This window comes from Apis florea, unplaced genomic scaffold (genome assembly GCF_048593485.1).
Source record: "Apis florea isolate Af1SG1 unplaced genomic scaffold, ASM4859348v1 contig_2190_pilon, whole genome shotgun sequence".
Lineage (NCBI taxonomy): Eukaryota > Metazoa > Arthropoda > Insecta > Hymenoptera > Apidae > Apis > Apis florea.
In genome coordinates, this window is record NW_028256541.1 from 1,915,600 (window position 1) to 1,935,068 (window position 19,469).

General features: G+C 28.5%; 1 protein-coding gene across 7 annotated transcripts in view; it reads left to right on the plus strand.

Annotated features, from left to right (window-relative positions):
• Positions 1 to 19,469, plus strand: part of rdgA (retinal degeneration A) — a 73,986-nt gene that overhangs the window by 16,681 nt on the left and 37,836 nt on the right. The gene's annotated exons all lie outside the window — the stretch shown is intronic.

Genomic DNA, 19,469 nt, shown 5'->3' on the forward strand with positions numbered 1-19,469 from the left:
AATTTTTTTATCGAGAGAGATAAAAAATTCTCTCTCGGTTTCGTTCTTAACTTTGTGAAGATTGGCGAGGATTTGATCGTTTAAATTACGATGTGATGATTATGAATTGCTCGCAAGTTATTCTTTGAGTAACGAATTACGTTAATGTTATTTTGTGCACACGATGGAACGTAACTTTGATGTGAAGTTGAACGTGGTGTTTCCGAGTGTAGTTATCTGAGTTGTAACACGTGAAAAGATCACAGAGGAGTATGAAATTTCATCTGGGTTCTAAGAATATTTAATTCGTATTTTAATGTAAGTTGTAATTTAAGAATGATAATTGGTCAGATTAAGGTAAAGGATTAAAGTAATTCCAAATTGAAATGTATAGGGAAAAATTTTTGTATTTTTTGTATAAAAACAAGTATGCTCTACGTACTTAATTCCTTAATTCTTTATTAGGTATATTGGATATTTTTAATTTTTTAATTTTTTAACATTTACATCAAACGTTTGTCGTACAACGATTGTTAAAATATCTTTTAAAAAATCTAGTAAATCGAATCTTCTTGCCTAAATATGCGATACGTATAACGGTGAAAAAGTTTGTTTAATTAATTAAATAAGATATATTTTTATAACTCAATTTAAGGATCGATTAGTCGATAAATGAACAAATTGGATTTGAAGTCCTGACGATATTTAATCATATTATATATTTCTCTTCTGCACGTTCTGCACTTTCATTTTTAAATCGTGATACGAATCGTTTTTATTTCGAATTAAAAATTATTAATATAACATGGCATGTAACAAATTATTAATACGGAAATAAAATCCATCAAACTATGACGAAACGTTCAATTGCAAACGTTTCTGTTGCGAATTATTTCATTAAACGAAAATTATGTGCTGTCGACGAAAATAGGATAGATGGATCATGACCCACTATTGATAGATTCCCTCGTGGTATTCATAACGTGTAATAATAATAATAAATAATATCATCAAACCAAACTGATCAACTCCATGAAGATTAATCATAACAATATTTAATTTGATTAATTCTTTAAAAAATAAAGTTTGGTTTTCGAGTAGCGAATCCAGCAAATTCAATATCAATACGACACACTTAAGAATCAACAAAATAAATTCATATAAAGCAATTTAAAATATAGAATTATAAATATAATCTATATTTTAGGAACTTTTATCTTTATATGTTGAAATATTTAAATATTTGAATAAGAATTAATTTATAAGACTGTAATAATAACGAACGAAAACAAAGAAGATAATAAAGAAAATGAGAGTAGGTTTTATCTAAAGTCTGATTATAGACTCGTTAATAAGGCTACCTAGAGTGTTGATCGCCGAGGCAATCCTCGATATTATGCGCGAAAATTAGTTTTTAATGCTTGTAGGATCTTCTCTTAAGTCCCTGAATACCGTGTCTAATTCTGTTTTTAGAAAGTTCAGCAGAGAGCTTTACTTCCACTATTTTAACAAAATGAAGTTATTTTTGATGGAAGAAAAACGAATAGTTTCATCAGCCGATATTCAGCTCTTTATTTATCCAAGAAGGAAATATATATCAAGTTAGAAATTTTCTACAATTGAAGTGAATTTTATCTCATTAATAAACAATGATTCGAACATATACTATAATACTAATAGTAGTTCGTCATTTAGTGATCCCTAAGATTCTCTAGGGTCCCTAGGGTCTTTATCAAAAATATATTTTTTGGTATAACGTTCAATATTTTTGTAGAATCGTTTTTTAAAATATTATTATTACAAATTTATGTTTCAATAATGTAACAATGTAATATAATTCTGATATAATAAAAACGAAGAATAGAACATCCAATAATCTCTAGGATCACTTTGTCAAAATCAATGAAATGTGATCTCATATTGCTTTAGATTTTAAATCTTTTTTTTTTTTTTTTTTTTTAAGTATTGAAATAATCGGATATTAAAGAACGTATTTTTGTAAAAATATAAAAATTATTGTCGCCGTAGAAAAAATAAAGAACACACAGTTAGAGGTTATGTATCCTCTATACGCATTCCTTTGGCAATGAGTCGTGTAGGAAAGATTAATTAACGTTACATCACGATTATTCGTGACATGGATCTACATAGTTTTCATTTATGCGATATCTTCCATTTGCGAGTTATTACGATGATATTAAGAGAGAGAGAGAAAAAAGAGGAGACTTACGTAACGAGAACCAAGGTCACTTTGTCCACACACCTTCTATTCCGTTCTAAAACGGAATGAATCGTTCATATTTGAAGAGAAAATTAGCTACCAATGGATGATTAATATATGTAATATTCTAATGTGTGACGATTCGAGTGACGGAATCAACATGTTTTTTTCAACACGAATTAACAGTTATTTCGTTTCTTTAAAATAAATATTTATCGAATTAATGCAATTTAAGATTAAATTTCATTATAATTATGTGATAAAATAAATTTTCAAGTTTCTTTTCTCAATCAAAGGATGTGTGTTAAATTATCTCTTCCTTCTTAAAAAATAATAGGCAATAGCTAATTAAGAGGAAGAATTTTTTAGTAGGAAGATTAAACTTATTATCATTGCCTATTATTTATTTGTATAATATTAATATTTCAAGGAAGAACTTGTTAAGAATAAATTATATTGAAACGCAATACAATTAAGAAGCTTACATAATTTAGTAGCTGTCTTTGATTCTTCGTTATTAGTTTCCTTCTTCTTCAGTTATACGTGATTAAAATAAAATGCAATAAATTCCAATTAAAATATCGTAGTTGCGATTTTATGATAATAAAAGGAATCATAAATATTTGTGTATACAGAAGAAGAGACATTTTTTAACTTTCGTGATAAATTGTTTCTTTTACATCACAAACATCGTTCACGAGACTCGCAAAAACTTTTAATGATGAATCTTTTTGAAAAAAATTTTAAAAATTTTTGTTAAAACTTTCATACCGTAATCAAAAACCGTTGTTACTTCATTCCACAACTTTTCGAGAAAGTTTTTTTTATCATTCTCGTTGTGTACACAATGTTCTTCACTTGGTTCTCAGTTGTGCGAGATAATAACGTACATAATTGGGGATAACAAAATTGTAAAAATAGTTAAATTAGTTTCCAGTTAAATGCGTAATTTCCCTGAGAAATATCTCCAATGCAGCAATTAAAACTGGACGTAAAAAGGAAAAGATTACACGCGTAAAAAAACTAAAATTTTTAAAAATAAAATATAACAAAATGAAAGTCAAGAAATGCTCACTTTTTATTAATGTCACTTACTATGATAATTTTAATTAAACAAAATTAAAATAAATAAATGATTAATTTTGCAAAACGTAATCAATATTATTCCAAAATGTGATAATAATGATTAAACATTGATCATCGTTGATTCTCAATAAAATGCAATGGATAGGGAATTTTTTGCCAATAATTCTCACTGCTAAAATCCTGTGATTCGTTTCTTGTGATCAATAAAAGCAAGTTGAAAGTGAAAAAAATAATAATTCTGATATTCAATAATTATTCTTATCCATCAACGTTCATCTCACAATTATGCATCATTGATGCAAATAAATTCGATGAACCGTCACCTCGTAAAGATCGAATAGATAAAAGTCAAATGAAGAATCGAATCGATAAAAAGAAATGGAATCGATAAGTCGATCATCGTTAAGAAACAATCATCGACAAATTTTCTTCGAACTTTTTCTATTATCAGTGCCCATTCAACCAGATCCCAAACGATGCTTTCCACGTTGCTTAATTTAATTTTAATGATTTCGAAGCAATCATAAATTCCATCCAGTGGAACGAATATCGATATAGAAATGGCGTTGAAACACATGCCCACTAAAAATCCATTTAGTTTCACGATCTACGCTCCTTTCACGCGAAACACACTCGCGAAGGTGCACGAGATTTTAATGGGAATCGAAATCGAATGGTGTTCCGTCGAAACAGGAAATTAATATGTGAATAGACTTGCGTCGGGATATTCTGTCTGTTTATTTCTTTTTTTTTTTTCTCGATTATTCGGTTTGTGGACGGGGGTAAAAAAAAGAAACGAAGTGGGTATTTACGTTGATCCTTTGGCTGATTGTTTATTTCACTTAAATGTTATTCAAATGATTTGTTAATGGAAGACGTTAGAACGTCATTCTCAATATTTAACCGTCTGTATTTCGTCAACAGTATGTAAAATATAATTGATGATAAGATAATACGTACGGTTTACCATTTGAATATCTGGTAACAACAGGAAGGAGTGGTATAATTTTATGTTAACAGTAAATGATAGAAATAATATTTTGATATTTTTTATGTATATGGTAAAAAAATGTGTAAATTTACGTTATCTAGTAGAATTTTATTTTACATAAAATTTTCAACACTTCGTTTAAAAAACGAAGTCAGCTTTTCGTGTGACTTTTATCCATGTCAAAAGATTTATACGTATATATCACTTGATATTATGCAAATTTGATGTAGAAATTTCGAATAATTTGCTTTCATAATTTTTTAAATTGTCTTATTATTAATAAATATTTTGAATGCATTTAGAATGTTTGAACATAGAACTTCTGAAATTCTAACGTATCATCGATAACCGATAAAAATTATGAAATGGTTGTTTATTGTTCAATTCGATAGAAAAATGAGACGATGAAATTGAGGTATATCGAAAAGTAAAAGTGAAATATTCAAATATATAACATATAATAGAACAGATATTAAAAGAGTTACGTCAAATTGTGTGCCCTTTCACATGGCAAATAATTTATGTGCTAATTATTTAAAGTGGTCACGTTGAGAAATCCATCTTATATTATACTCCATAACGTTAAATCATGTGGCAATAACGAACGATTAAATTGAAACAAGCGATAGTCTGTTTAACCGAAAAACACACGCGAACGTGTGGTATAAAACGATTCATCGTATCGGTCCATTTATATCGATCAAATGTTGTGCTGTAATCGTTTTTGTCGTTGAATAATCATCGGTTCAGTAATGGGTAAATAATTAGCAATTGTTCGATAACATATTCGCTTCTGAACATTTATGATTCGCCATGCTTTCTTCAATCATAATAGAATGGATCATTAAAATATTTGAATATTGTCGTGGCAAATAATACTGTTTAACGATGAAAAGTTAGATTTAAATTCTAAAAATATTCTTGTATCATAAGATGTTGTAAATTAAGGGGTTGTAAATTAATGGTGTAAGTATAATAGGTAGAGAATGAAAATGATAACTTTAGAATATTTCAAGTCAATTTTTAATTATATATTTTACTTTTTAAATCATTTTCTAATCTAAAATTTATGAATGTATGAGTTGCTCAAAATATTTTGTATCTGATTTATATCATGATTCGTCAAATGTGAATTTTTCTTTAAACGGAATATTATTTTGAGACGATGAAATTGGTTTTTAGAATTTTAATGTTTTTTTTTTTTGAAAAATAAATTTATAATAATACGAGATAAAGTAAATATGTAAAATATTCAAAATTTTAATGTTCCATCACTCGGTTCAAAAAATATTCCCAGGCGAAATTATATTCAAAACATGAAAGAATACTGAAACTTTGAAGATGAATTTTACTTTCTCGAAAGAAATAACAAAAAAAAAAAAATAAAAATACGTATCATTATACTGTAACACAAATTTTTATCAAAATAAATATTCTCAAGTTAGATAAATTTTCTTATAAAATACTGTTCAAATATTTTTTTTTATAAATTATATAAATGCACACATTTATTTAAAATACGTTAAAGTAAATACGACCACAAAAAGAGAAGGAAAAAGAAAAGGAGAATGTAACGATAATCCCCTTTTGGGTTTTTAATACATTCGTACATCCTATTTTACGGCAATTCGTTCGCAGCTCGGAAACTCGGCCGCGGGAAGAAAAAAGGAAGGCGTTAAAACAGTTTTTAATTACTTTTCCAACGCTCTATTTTCAGCAGGCCGAACATTCCTTTTATGTGTACGCGAACGACGCATTTTATCAGAATTTCCAGCCACCCGTTATCTCCCCACGATTCCTTCATATTTGTTCAACTTTTAATTATTGTTTAATTCAGAGGAAATGCAGCCTCTGTTGCTAATTACGCTTTCTACTTTACCATCATCCTCCCCCCTCTTTTATCTTCGGTCTTGTTGCACGTGCTATTACGCTCCTTCGTGGTCTTCTTTGACCGTGTGAAATAATCTAACATTATCGCGCTTCGCATCATTTTTCACAAAGATGCGGTTCTTGGACGCCACAACGTATCTTTCTTTCCGTATACGTATCGTGTCTATTGTTATATTATGTTTTGTATGGATGTAACATTGGAAAGCGAATATCTTGGGAAATGATTGAGGTGATAGGTGTTATTCTCTTGATTGTAATAAATTGACATGTTTCACGCGCAACTAGGGTGATCGCTAGTCAACTCAAAGATAGTGCTGTCAGTTATCGTATAAACGATAATTTCGTATACACAGGGTGTCTCGGGATAAATGAAACAAATAAAAAAAAAGTATTTTTATACCGTGATAAATGATAATTCGTATATATAAGGGATTTTAGATACAACAAATAGAAAAGTTATGATTTTTATTATATATTATCGTATTATAGTTATTATATTATTATATGATGTATGATAATCCGTGTGTATATTTATAGATGAATGAAACAAGTAGAAAGGATATGATCTTTATGCTAATTCTAATAATATGAAAATAAGTCGAAAAAAAAGAATATTTTTTTTTTTTTTGAAATTTCAAAAAAATCAAATTTAAAAAATTTGCCATGAATTTGGTTATTAAATGAAAAATATAGAATTTTTATTGTACACTTTTTATTTGTTTTCATACCTAAAACAAACTTTTATCAATATCTATCCAATTTTATCTACCAAATTCGTTTATAAATACTTAAAAAGTTTCGAAATTTGATTTACTCGAAAACAAAACTTTGAGAGAATGTAATTTAAATGATAGTAATAATGAAATGATATTTTGTTCCATTTATATTCCTTTGAATCTAAAATTAAATTTCAAAAATTTCATGAATGTTTTACATTATGCTATTAAAAGATTTTTCAAACTTTTTTTTCTTTAAATTTACTCTATCTAATTTCGATTAATTCTTCGAAATTCTAAATTCTTTATCGTGTTTCAAACATCTCTCTCTCTTTTTTTTATACATATATATATATAAAGATATATATATAAATTTTTATAAGAATAATTATGAAAATACAACTGAAGAAGTAAAAATCTATTTCATTCTTTGAATATCATAATATATATTATTGGATACTTTATTTTTTTTCTGTTCACGTTTACGTTTTATGCATATAAATAATAAATAAAAACAATTTATTTGATGTCCAAAATTAAAGGATCACAGAATTTTGATCGAAGAATTGCCGATTTTTTAATTATCGCTGTAATTTTAGAGAAAAATATTATTAGGAAAATTCGATTCAGATAAAGAAGAGTTAAAGTAAGCTCAGATTAATTATCAGATATTAGATTTTTTTCCAAAGTTACAATAGTACAAAGATCAATTTTTGATAAAAATTTGCTCATTCTTTATTTGATATATTTCAACTATGAATGAAAAATGTTTTCTTTAATTAGAAACCCACGATATTGACACTACATATCATAATATTCGAGCATTAAGAAATGGACTTTTTGTAGATTTCTGTAACAGTTGAATTAAGATTTAGCTAGAAAAAAAAATACATTTTTGATCCATCCAGTAAATATGAATAGTAGTAGATGCAGTGTGAAGACAAAGTATCTGAAATAAATTCTCGAGCGAAGATAAAGCTTAAATGAAGCAACGTATTAGAGATACATGTAAAATACATAATGCTCTTTAACGTGACTGATTGTAGAACGAAGGAAGTTAGTTTACTGGAAAAGCAGTGTTGGCTGTACACTGTTTCCTGAGAACATTGATCAATTAGAACATTAGGATTACTCTTGAAAATAAATGATGCCGAGTAGTTTACGGGTCTGACGTGAAATTTATGATTCAACGTGAAATTGAAATTAATATTTCTAGTTTCAAGCTTGTTGAAAATTCATTGTAATCGTTCCATTGAAAACGAAACTTTACGTATAAATTTTTCATTTTCATTCTTTCTAGAATAAAGAAACTACACGATGAATTGTATTAAAGGTTAAAATTTATAGTTGCGTGATATAAATAATTCATTCATTATCGTAAACATTATTTTCACTTTTACATTTCATTCATTATGAAGGAAATAGCATCATAGTTTCTACTTTTCGATCAATCTCATGGATGATTTATCCTTAATGAAGCGAGAATAATATGACTGCCTATGTGTTCAGGAACAATGAAACAGCTGCATTGAACAGATTTCACTCGTCGAATTTACCATTGAACGAGTATAAATATACTCCACCCTACAGACAGATCATCCGTCCAAAAGTATTTAAATTTTTTAAACAACAATACATATAAATTCAAGCTTGAAAAATTTTAAAAGCAAAGTTCATTAACCGAGTCACTCGTCAATTTCTTAAATTTCATATACGATAAAAAAGTATAATGATATTACAATCAAATATTTCTTTGAAATGATTATGATTGTCACACAGTTTTTCCTTCTTGAGGAATTGAACGTTATCCAACAACGTAATAACAAAATTAAAAGAAATCAACTTTCGAGAGGTTCAAAATTGTTGACAAAATTTCTCAACATAGCTGTGTCCTTATTCCTTCTCACCATGTCGTAAAAACCCGCCAGTTTAAGGATGTGACCACGCATTGTACTCGAATAATCGTAAAAAACAAGGGCGTAAAAAGTGTAGGTAGAAAATGTTCAGTATATATATATATATGTGTATGTGTATATGTATATATAGGATATCGTGTTTCCAAAGATACGACTGTTCGAGGCGCGGTATAAAAAAGGCGCGACGTTCCCTCGACATGAAAAATAGCGTGTCTACGATACCGATGATGAACAATGGTAGTTGAAAACGTTGGGCGGAAGAAAGGGAAAAGGATGTGGTCTGCGAAAATATTTTCGCGAAAAACCTGACTTAACTAACTTGGCCTAACTTAACGATTCGTGCATTTTTTATCCGAGATGAGATTATTCGACGAGGCAGGTTTGTTGCACGGCAATTCTCCACTCGTGTTCCACAGCCGTCCGTTTCCAATCGAACGGTTATTTCGGAAGTTTTGAACGATTCGATGGAGTGTTTGGGGAGGGGGAAGAGCAGTGGGCGAGTGAAACATTGATGGGTACAGGTTTTCATCGGGAGATAGAAGGAGAGAAAGAGGATTATAGCTGCGAGAGAGAGAGAGTCGTTTCGCAGGTTCACGTTTATTTCGCGAGCGCGTTTCCTTCGCTTTTACGAGCACCGTTGCTCTTACTGTTAGTATCTGAAGTGCACGTCATGTTATCACGTAGAATTTGTCCTTTTTCTTTTTCTCTTTTTCCTTTTTTTTTAGTTTAAATATTTATATATATATATATTATGGAGAGAGAAGTTTAATGAAAGAAATAAAATCTTCTTTTTTCTTCGTTATTTATCTTTTTTGAGTTTTGCAAGTACATTCGAGAATGAAAGTTGGCTGTGAAGAATATTTTCAAATGAGAAATTTCAAGAGTTATTCGTATTCTTAATCATAATTTGTGACGATAAGCAAGATATAAAATTATAATTTTTATTCCTCTGATAAAAAAGTTAATTAAAATATAAATTAATTTTGATAATAAAGTTTGTTAATATATTATGACTAATAATAATAGTTAAATAGTAAAGTCACCTCAGTTAATTATCATTCTCAATTAATATGTAATTAATTAATATATTCATGAAACACTTTTAAATACAAATATAAAAATTATTTATTAAATTAGTTTCTTTAAGTTTCTATATGGTATACCAAATGTATCTATCTGTTTCTCAAAATTAATTCTCAAAATATCCTATAAATATAATAATATTCCATCTATAAATTTCAAATTTAAGAAAGTAAGAAGTATTCTTTAAGATCAATCATTGAAATCTACATTTAAATATAAATAAAGTATTACGCAAATATGTTATGCGCTCGTTGTTCTAATTATTTTCAACATATAATATTTATTTTTTGTTTTATGATATTTTAGAAATTGTAGGTCAAAGGTATAAAAAAAAGGTCACGCATCTATTTGCTATCGTGATATTCGTGATATGAATTAATGTCATTTGGTCGAAACCAGTAAACAGATTAAGTTGAAAATGTCGCAATTAAGAATGTTTTAATTAACAATAAATATCGCGGTTTGGTTCGATCGAATGGGAGACGAACAGATTTAACATGTAAATATATACATGTTTTAATTGCGGTACTAATCGCAGTTTGTTTCCAGAATTACGTACGTTTTGCAGTGTTTAAGTATTGCGAACAGATGGTGGATATACAGGGTGTTAATGTGGATTCGTGGATTTTTGGATTCCAAAAGATCAAAACAAATATAAAAATTTCGTTTGAGATAATAATTTCACATTTTTGTTCCTACACCCTGTATATCGAAATATGATAACATATAATCAGATGCAAATTTAATTAAAATTACAGCTGATGTTTCTCGTTTAAATATTTTCTTTTCTTTTCTTTTCTTTTTTTTTTTTTTAATATAATAATATAGGGATCGTTATGCATAGAAGAAAATCATTTTAACATTGTGTTTAACAATAACTTTTTGCAAAACTTTATTTACTTAGAACAGAAAAGAAATGTTTTATATTTTAAAAAAGAAAAATTTCCAGTCCTACGTTTGCACAAACGATTCTCAACTTTTTTTTCCCTGCATACTATCCAATCAATATGTGATCAAGCCACGTACCACTAGGCAGTGTCTATTTGTACACACGATAAAACAATTTTGACTAGGAAATGTATTCTACAATGGATGCTATAACGAACTAGATTCTAAAATAAATTATATTGTGTATTTCACTGTGCATAATTTTTTAGACTTGATATAGTTTGGCTCAATCATAGTTTATTTATTTAAAGTTATCCGAAATTCATTTTGTAGGTATATAATGCATAGTAAAAAATCGAGTGCATCTGTATCTTTTACAGATGTACGAATAATCGATAGGATTTAAAGTTTAATAAATTGTATCGTTAGGATACAATTAATGGGATAGGTCGGAAACGTTTCCGAGTACTTTGACTCTTCGTTCTCATTGAAACGTGTTGTCTCATTAACGTAATGCGACTCATTGATTTTACGCCTCTGTCAAATCAATTATAACGTGTTAATTGACTTCTGAGAATATATACACGTAATATCTATTTTAGTATCCATGCGATGAACGAAAATAAACATTTGAGCTCTTAAACGGTATGCATCGTTATAAAAACATTATTTTAAGATCTCCATTTGAGATATAATAATAAATAAACGCACGATTTATACTTGTTCTTTTTAATATCAAATTATACACACCCTTGCAACGAGCAATCCTCGAATCAAAAAATAAAGTTTTAACGCTCCTTTCTGTTCTTGTGAAAGTATTATATTATTTATTCAAAAATTAAATAATTTCTCTCGATGAATTAAAAAAATATCTTAACAATCATAACCTAATCCAAATATTTTAGATTCATCGATAATTTATTGAACTAACTTGAATTTCTTACTTATCTGCGAAACAAAGAGGTTAATAAACTTTATCAATTGAAAAATTTAAAAAAAAAAAATTTGCTTTCACAATTTTCGCAAATAACCGGATGATCCTTATTTTATCCCTCTTTTAACACGCTATTCAATAAAAATGGCAGATTTTACACCCGAAATAAACAAAATTTATTTAACCGAAATTGAAGCGAACGTTCGAATCATGGCCGGTTGATGTTGCAAGGAGATAGATACCTAGCCTGTGTGTATTTGTGTGTGTTAATAACGGAAATTGGCAATTTACGAAAACGCTTTGTCCGGGTATAAAAAGAAAATTATCGGGTGAGCCTCGGTTACAAGGCAAGGAAGGAAGGAAGGAAGGAAGGAAGGAAGGGGCGAAGAGGAATGATAAGGGTAGTAATTTTCCGCGCGGCGTCTACCACCACGATGGATATTTTTACAGCTAGTTTGCATGATACGAAATTAGAAATTACACTAACTGGAAATTTCGCGTGTCACGTACTGTGATCGACGTACGTATTCAATAATTTCCACGTGTATCATCGCGCGGAAATGAAATTTTCACGTGGGTTGCGCCTCATTGTAACTCGAAGGACAAAGAAATTTATTAGAATCGCGGAAGAAAGAAGAGATTAATTTTAATCCCCGATAAATTCTTTCTGTGCGGATTTCTTTTTTCTTTTTTTTTTTTCTTTGTATTTTTTTTATCGTAAACGACGAAAGTAAACGAATGCACAATGTTATCGGTCTGGAGGAGTGTTATAATTGGATATTGCAACTGGTGAAATTTGATCGAGAAATTATTCGAGAATCCAGTAGTTTTCAAAATAATATCTCTTATTGTCTTATTTTAATGAAAAGGATTTAAAAAAATAAACCGATAAGAATCTTATCATTTCGCAAGGATTATTTATTGTCTTATTATCTCGTTCAAATCATTTTATCAATAATATAAAAAGTCTCATCTGAAAAAATTTGACAGAACCATCTATCTATATGTTTAACGTAAAACCAGAGGCAAGTTTCTTTTAAAATTGAAAAATACTTGCGAATACTTTTTTTTTAATGAGAATATTCGAAACAAAAAAATAAATTGCAATCTAATAAATTAAACGAAAAGATATGGAATCTTAATTCTTATTGAAAATTGTTTAAAAAAAATATACGAAACAACAAGAACGGTATAACAAGTTAAACGAGATAAACAAGAAGATATGGAAAAGTATAGCGTTTCATATAATCACGTTAAAATGTACGCATCAGTGCACATAATTTTCGCTAATCGTATTTGGCGGGTTTACTCTGACGAGATTAAGTTTCGTAATGGAAAGAAGATCCTTGTTCTCTGCCCTCCTCGAGAAAAAGAAATCGGACGTAAGAAACGTCGTTACGTAACGGAATTTTATAGGGGAAGGCGACGTTTCTTCGTCTTTTCGCATCGTGAAATATAACCGCGCAAGTACAAACGAAATTGTATGCCTCGAAACCGTGATCTCTATTGGAAAAAAAAAAAAAAAGAAGGGATGTTGAAAAACAAGCGAGACGCTCAGGTGCACTCTTGACCTGAGCGTCGTTTAAATTCAAGTTTGCATAAAATATGAATATCCCAGTGGCGTAATTTTCGATGCTGCCCGCCGGAAATAAACGCGTATCGATTTATACGCGACAGAAAAGAACCTAGTTCTCGGCACAACAACACACCACACGGTGTAAAAATTGTTTAGGATCGACGAGAAATATTCGACAAGCAAGACTGTCGGATCCAATAGTTCAGAATTCGAATATTCGGTGAAATTCTACGTGAATCGTAGACACGAGGCTTTTTGAAATTTGAAACAGCTCAGTGTACAGAGTGTTTCAGAAAAATTGATATCGAGAGGAAATTTTTAAGTTGAAAAAAATTTTTCAAATGGACGTTTGCTTGTGTATAATCTTAGAGAAATTTGGTAATCGATGGAATTGATAATTTTCAACTGGCAAAAAATATATAATATTATATTAAAGTTTTTCGAAAAGATAAGAATTAATTATTAAATTCTTTCCCTCGATTCTTCTTCTTCTTCCTCCACAAATATTTTCCTTTTAACATTCTCTTCAAAGAATTCTCTTTTTCTTGTTTCTCCAGTTGCATGTTTACTTACATAATTACGAAAACTTTGGAGGAAAGTTTTATGGAAAAATTTCCAAGGAATATTTATTAATTTTCGTTGTAAGAAACACGGCAGAACAGTTCTACTTTTATGTATATACTTTTATAAGCCATAGAATCAGAAATATCATCGAATCAGAGTTTCAAAACGTCTTGAATAAATATTGAAATATAAGAGGGTCAAAATTGGAAGAAAGCGCTCGAGGACTTTTCTGATTTGTCGTCGATCTTTCGTGCCCGGGTTATTCTTAAACGCGTTCATAAAATATGTAACTTTCTGATTTATCCCTCGTTATTCTTATTTCCATTTATACTCTGTGTCCTTCTTTCTCGATTTCATCAAGCTTCTAGAAGGCAAATTTTATTGTCTCCTTTTTTCTCTCTCTCTCTCTTTTTTTCATTTTCCACTTCTTAAATCGAATACAACGAGGAAATATAATATCTGTCGAAAGTGCATCTCTCGTTTTATCATTATTTTTATGAGAGCCATCGTGATAGGATTAAAGGTTCAGCTTTTCAAATACGACGTCAATTTATATACTTTCTTACAGAATCGTAATCGTTCTCAACGATTTTCTATTGAATTTTTAATTTTAACCTTGTATAAATAAAAATTGAGATTCAAAACATTGAATTTTATTTTATAATTGGTCTTAATTTCAACGTTATATTTCGATTAAAATTTAATACCCTACAGGTTTTGGAATTTTCATCATTCGAATTTTATCATTTGTTTTATTAATCAACGGATAATTTTTACATGAAATATTTTCGCAAAATTTTATTAGAAAAATTTTTTGAACGATTTTTAGTTTATGTGTCGCGCAGATTGCGATCAACGTGCATAAAATATGATCCGATTGCTGTAACTTGGGAAAAAGTATATTGGAAATTCAATTTCGATTTATGAAGATTCTTAACCTTTTGAAATAAATGTTTCTTCCAAGTTATGGTTCGAAGATCGATAATTTCAGCGATACGATTTAAAATTAATGATATTTTAATTTTAGCATTGAATATATTTCAGCAGAATAAAAAAAAATTTTATTAATGTTTGGCCATTTACAAAATTATTTTTTTTTATATAGATTCTGTAGTAATGGAATTAAAATTTAGCAAATTCACAAGTGTGTAAATATATTTTTGAGATTCTTGAATTTTTTGAATTATTTTTTGTTATCTTTATAAATAGTAAACCATTAAAATTGTTTTTTGTAAAATCATTTGTTCGTTTAAAGATTATTATTTCACATTTTTTCCCCTTAATTTTGTATAATATCACTTTATAAAAACACTTTATGTTTTTATATATTTTTTATAAATTTTTATAGAAAGGATTGTAAATATTTTTATATTTCTGAATAATGTTTTTGTAATGTATATTTTTGAATAATGAGGAAAAATGCTCATTTTTCCATGATATTATAGAAAGTCATATACATTTTTTTTTAATTTTTTTAAATGCAGCAGAATTAGAATAGTAAACAGGTTGTACACGATTCAATAGAATAATCTCACATTTTGAAAGTCAAATGTAAAAAAATAATATTCCAGTTTTAAAAGGCAAATAAAATTGCGAAAGATATTATTGAAATTTTCATTGTATGATCAGAGAGAGTAATATTTTTTCTTTTTTTTTTAACTTAAACACATTCTTATCATTGTGCAGATATGTTAGAACAACAACGAAGAGAAAATAAAGCAAATTATTTGAATAAATGTTTGATGCAATTTTTAAAATATGATAACATAATAGTAAAACTTGGTTAAAGAAACATCAGTGGTTAATATCTTTTTTTCTGATTATGCGACAAGAACTTGAATATATACTAACTGATATTTTTATTTAAAATTCTTTTTAAAAATCAAAAGTTTTTACGTTCTTCTATTTTTCTACAAGAGAAGTAAAAAAAAAAAAAATTTTAATTTTAAATTTTAGACAATAAATGGTATATTTAATTTAATTTCCATCGTTACATATTTAGATTAGCTATTTTTTTATATATATATAAATTAGGAAAAATTAAAATAAGCAATAAATTACATTTTAAAATCATAAAGAATGAAAATTTTGAAAAGGTTTGATCCTTCAAAATTCTTTTCTCATACTTAACTATTATTTCTTAATAGCATAATGAGAAGAATTTAAAATAATTATTTTATATTCTACTTTGGAGCAAAAAAGAAGCTCTTATTTTCTTGTAAATTGTCCAAAATATTCATTTATACTTTTTTCTTGCTTCGCTATAGAATTTCATTGATTGACCTTGTATCTATCGTAAAATTAAAAAAAAAAAAAAGAAAAACTTGAAAATCGCTAGTCTACGTGATCGCATTATTTTGGCGATTCTGAACAATTTGCACGACGCCGTGTGCTCATCATGTCGGACAGAATTCAAAATCAATTTATAATGAGTGAGGACATGCGTAACATGGCGAATAGAAGTTCCCTCCTTAACTACGTAAACAAGCGCTATTTGTATTAAATTAGGTATAAATCGCTGGAAAATACATTTAAACTTGTCGCGAAGCATATTTGTCGTTGTCATAGATTCCTATGATCGATATGTATTACGCGCCACAAGCAAACTTCCGGCGAGCAAACAGTGATTTTCTTCTTTCTTTTATCGAAATCAATTTTTCAAATGTTCTCCTGTTTTTCTTCATAAATTGTTATTCGTTGTTTTTTTTTTTTTTTTTTTTTTTATCTATGATTTTACACAATGATTTTTAGATCATAAGTATTGAATTGGAATTTTGAAATGAAAATTGTAGAAACGTTTTGGGTTATAGATTCTTATTGTACTTATTTGTAAAGTATCTGAATATTTATATCGTTACATAAATATTTAGAAAATTTTGGAGAGAGTTAAAATTGATTGTTGAAGATTCGATTATTTTGTAACGTACAGTTTTTCGTGAAAAAGAAACGTTTAAGTTTAAGTCGAAAGAAAAGAGAAAGAAAAAGGAAAGAGGAAAAGATTTTAAAAATTTCGAAATTGAATTAAATTTGTCAGATGAATTTGAAAACTTTTTAAAATAAACGAGTACTGTAAGAAAATTTTAAGTATAATTATAGGAAGCAAAATTCCATAATATAAGAAATATGTTCTGTGTTAATACTGATTTTAGAATTGGATAAGTAAGTTTTTTAATGTAACAGAAAATAATATGCATTTTATTCTATTTTGAAATAATAAAAGTATACAGTTTTTTTTATTACCCATCTATTTGCATAGTGCAGTTCAACTTATTTTTTAAAAAAATTTTAAAGTCATAAGTTGAAAAATATATATTTCATATTTCTAACATTAATATTAAAAATAATAGGAAAGATCGTATTACTTAAATAATTTTTTCAATTAATTAATATATATTCTAAAATAATATAACTAATTTCATATAAATATAACTTAGAAATAAATGCAACAAAATTAATGCAAATTAATTTTTCCAGCAATTTTTTAATCACTTTAAAAATACAATTATTAATTCGTATTATAGTATTCTCCTATTTATGTGAACACTATTATCTGCACGTTCTACTAATCGAACATTCTGTTATTCGAACTGTACATTATTTCTATTCGTAACGATGTAAACAGATTCCTCGCCACAGTAGTGGAAACAGAGTTTAATTTGAAATTGATATTGGACACATTCACACGGAATATAATACTAGCATTTAGTCTATTTTTCAAAATAATTTTATCGAATCGATCTTGCAGAATGCTCTTCAGAACTGCAATCGTAGAAAAGATCAACATTTCTCATGTCATTAATTGTACATAATTGGTGTTTATTATATAGAAAATTATAAGCAAACATCCTTTTTTTTTTATGTTCGAATAGCGAAAAGTGAAGACTGCTCTGCCTTTATTTATCTGTTCCATTTTTGTATATCAACAATTTCATTTCCTTTTCCCACAAATACACTTTACATGTATATTCTATTTATTTCAAAAGTCATAATTTTCTGAATTTTTCTTATTAAGTTAAATAGAAAAATACGTATATTAAATTTGAAAATATTACATATTCATCGTTTCCTCGCCTGTTTTCAGGAGCTCTTTTATTTTAGCTAAAAATCCTTCTCTTCTCCGCGAAATATTTTTTTTAATTTCTCGATTTAATTGCTAATTGTGAACGCTTCGAGCGTCGCGAATTTCCTCTCAAAAAGAATGTTAAATCAAACGTGCAATTCCAAATTTTTGCTAACGAATAAAAATTATTCGATGATAACGATTCTCAAAAAATCGTTTACGAAATCTACACTCTGTTTGCTTACGCCGCCATTGGAAAACGAACTGTTTCATTCGTTAGCAACGAAGCTGATTCGAATGTTATGTGATCAATGGAAACGTATCGTTTCATTATTTACGCGAGATGCTGCCTATATCTGGTTGATCAAGTTTATTATTACGTATTGACGATTGTTTAATATCAGTAATGGATGAAATGTTCGTGGATTCCCAGAATTTCCTTTCTCTCGATGAAAATTCAATTTCCTAGATAGAATTCGGAGGATCTGGTGTCACGGTGTGGAAATATAAATTCTGAAAGTATGGGAGATTTAATAAATGGAAATTCGGGAAAAAATAGATGGACCGTTTGCGTCGATAGAATAAAATATTTTACGAATCTCGTTTCGTAATTTCAAAGAGGAAAGCTGCTTGCTTTTCGTATGCATTAAAACGATCGAAATGGTATATCGAAAAAGAAATTGAGCAGAATATATATTTTTTTTTTTTTTTTTTGATTTTTATACGCACGGTATTCACGCTTTGGTTTCAAAATCGTCACGATAGTTGCAAACGGGCTTTAATTTTCGGTTTTAATAGACCTCGAGGGAAATATGTTGCATCGGAATCAGAACATTTTTGAAATTGTATGAATTTCCAAAAATATCGCACATGAACCGATATTCTTTATATCAGTTTCATATTGATCGGAATTTATATATTTGTTATATTGAATGCAGAATGATATATAAAGTAAGTAAGAAAAACCTTATCTTAGCTCTATTTTGTAGCTTTTAATGCAATTTGTTTTTAAAATTCTTCCAATTTATTAACATTAAAATTACTAATAATTAGATACGATACTAATTAATAATATTAATAAAATTAAAAACAATTGATAAAAGAATTGCAAGATGACACGAGCCAAAAAAATATTAATAAAAGAAATTAATACGAACATTCTGACATACCTCGTTTTCCACAAGAACAGAGACGCAAGGAGACACTTTTTACGGATTAAATTTCTATTTTACTTACTTACTAAAAGTGGCCTCACAAATCGCATATTCGAATCGATACGTGAAATCGGCGATAGTGTTTGTTCCCTCGTTTAACCGCGACTTTTTCGATCGCAATTTCCACGCGATAAATAAATCTCACGGGCTGTCGCTCGTTTTCCACAGGAATTCGAGTATCGGCCCCGAAAGAAGATTGATTCCGTCGGCGGACTTTGATGAATCGCCGCCTGTTCATCCGTCGAGTTTTCCATTTAAGTTCATCGTTGATCGCGCCACTCCTCGCCTCTTTTTACGCGCGATCCTCGACGCTATTAAGATGATTGATCGCCGCGACGCGGCGCTCGCGTC